A 2,431-nucleotide genomic window follows, 5' to 3' on the forward strand; every position below is an offset into this window, starting at 1 on the left:
CAGTTTCATCAATAATGTCGCATTGGAAGATAGAATGATCTTCTGGAGGATGCTTCATAGCTTCGTTTAAACTGAAACTCACTGTTCTGCCATGTATATCAAAGGAGTAAGTTCCTGAGAATGCATCCAGCTTGAACTTTGAAGTCTTCAGGAATGGTCTTCCAAGCAGGATTGATGATGGTCTTCCTGAGTCATTAGGGGGCATTTCCAGGATGTAGAAATCAATAGGAAATGTAAGCCCCTTAATGATCACTAGTACATCTTCAGCAATTCTAACTACTGTAATAATGTTTTTATCTGCTAACACAAAACGAGCTGCCGACCTTTTTTAGGGAGGGAGCCTCAAAGTATCATATATGGACAAAGGCATTATACTAACACATGCTCCTAAATCACACATACAATCAGAAAATATCACACCTCCAATGGTACAGTTAACCATACATGGACCTGGATCACTACATTTTTCAGGTATATTTCCCATCAAAGCAGATATAGAACTACCTAAAGGAATAGTTTCTAATTCATTAATTTTATCTTTATGTATGCACAAATCCTTTAGAAACTTTGCGTATTTAGGTACCTGTTGAATAACATCAAAAAGGGAAACAGTTACCTCGACCTTTTTGAATATTTCTACCATTTTGGGGTCAAGTTCCATCTGTTTTATGGGCTTCCTTGCAAGTTGTGGAAATGGAATAGGAGGGGCGCGATTCGTAGCTTCAGCATCCCTTGGTGCTTCATTATGTGGCTGAGCTTCTTCTTCAACTATGTCTTGTATGTCCTCTTCTTCTTCAGCATCTTCCACTTCCACCACATCCTCTGCTGGAACATTTTCTGGTGGGTTTGGCTCCTCATGGTTCCTCTCCTGCAGCGTGGTTCCAGACCTTAGAGTGATGACATTGATGCCACCCTTGGGATTAGGCAGTGGTTGAGAAGGAATTCCATTAGAGCTTGTAGGTTGATGTGTGGAATTAAGTGAGGAATCCATCCGGGAGATGAGAGCTTGTAAAGTGGCAGTCAAGCCATTCAGACTAGAGTTCAGCTGCGCCTACATGTCTTGTTGTCCTTACGCAAGAGAACGGAGCATCTCGTTATTTGATGAGAATTAGAGTAAGCAGTCTGAGAAACTTGTTATTGGGTTTGCTGGGGTCCTTGTGATTGTCTTAGGTGAGGTGCTCTGTAAGGTTGGTTCTGATTCTGCTATCTGTTGTTATTATTATTATTCCACCTCTGGTTTTCATTGTTGTCTCTACCTCCTCTGTTAAAGTTATCCCTCCAGCCATGGTTAGAATTATCTCTCTAGCCTTGGTTGGAGTTGTCCTGCCATCCATGGTTATTGTTGCCACTTTGGTTGTAGTTGCCACCTTGTTGATTGTATCCTTGATTCGGGCGGTCATAGAAGTTGTCAGTGGCTGCCACGGTGTTGTCTTCCTGGAGTTGCGGACATTCATCAGTATAATGACTATAATCAGCACAGATCCCGCATACTCTTTGTGGAACTAACTGTTGGCTTTGTTGTGGTGAAGACTGAGCTTGTTGTGCCTGTTGTTGATTTAACTGCATCTATTTCAGTAGGTTGGTCATTTCACATATGTTCTGGGTGAGAGCAGTAGTTTCTTTGCTAGAGGAAATCTCTGCAACAGCTTTGGGATGGTTGCACCTCTGTCTGTGATTCCTAGTGGACTCAGCTAAGTCGCTAATCAGCTGCCATGCTTCATCTGCGGTTGTGTACTTTTTCAGAGAACCATTACTGGCACCTTCCAGTGTAGTCTTATCATGGGAGTTCATGCCTTGAGTGAAGTAGCTGATCAATACTAGTTTACCAATTATGTGATGGGGACATGCGTCTAGGAAATTGTTGAAGCGCTCCCAATATTCATAGAGAGTCTCTAATTCACCTTGAACAATGCAGGAGATCTCTTTTCTCAGTCTATCTGTGACTTTAGCTGGGAAGTATTTTTCCAAAAATTTTCTCTTGAGTGTATCCCAGTTGGTAACAGTTGTTTCAGGTTGGGAGTAGTACCACTCCCTCACTTTTCCCTCAAGAGAAAATGGGAAAGCGGTTAACAGAATAGAAGTTTCATCTGCACCATGACGCCTAACAGTAGAACAGGCTGTCTGGAAATCCCTAAGGTGCTTGATAGGCTCTTGAGCAGGTAAGCCATGAAACTTGGGCATCAAGTTGATCAGTGCGGTTTTTAGTTCAAAATCTGCAGCTGCAGTCGGGTGATGCACTTGATACAGCTGCAGTGTAAAATCTGGGGCTCCTGCCTCCTGGAGAGTAATCCTCCTAGGTGCTGCCATGTTATCTGCACGTGAATCAACTGAATCAGTAGTAAAGGAGCTTGTCTCGCTCTCAGATGGCGGTTCAGATTTGCCCTCAGATGAGACTAGTGAATTGATAATAATCACTTCACCACCCTCAGAG

General features: G+C 42.8%; 1 non-coding gene across 1 annotated transcript; it reads left to right on the top strand.

Moving 5' to 3' along the window:
* The first annotated feature begins 1,831 nt into the window (after positions 1 to 1,831).
* LOC148550787 (small nucleolar RNA R71) lies at positions 1,832 to 1,935 on the top strand. The gene has a single exon (XR_015892904.1). It is a non-coding gene; the product is annotated as a small nucleolar RNA R71 (small nucleolar RNA).
* The last annotated feature ends 496 nt before the right edge of the window (positions 1,936 to 2,431 follow it).

The sequence above is a fragment of the Arachis ipaensis genome, chromosome B7, assembly GCF_059453495.1.
Source record: "Arachis ipaensis isolate K30076 ecotype BB chromosome B7, ASM5945349v1, whole genome shotgun sequence".
Taxonomy (NCBI): domain Eukaryota; kingdom Viridiplantae; phylum Streptophyta; class Magnoliopsida; order Fabales; family Fabaceae; genus Arachis; species Arachis ipaensis.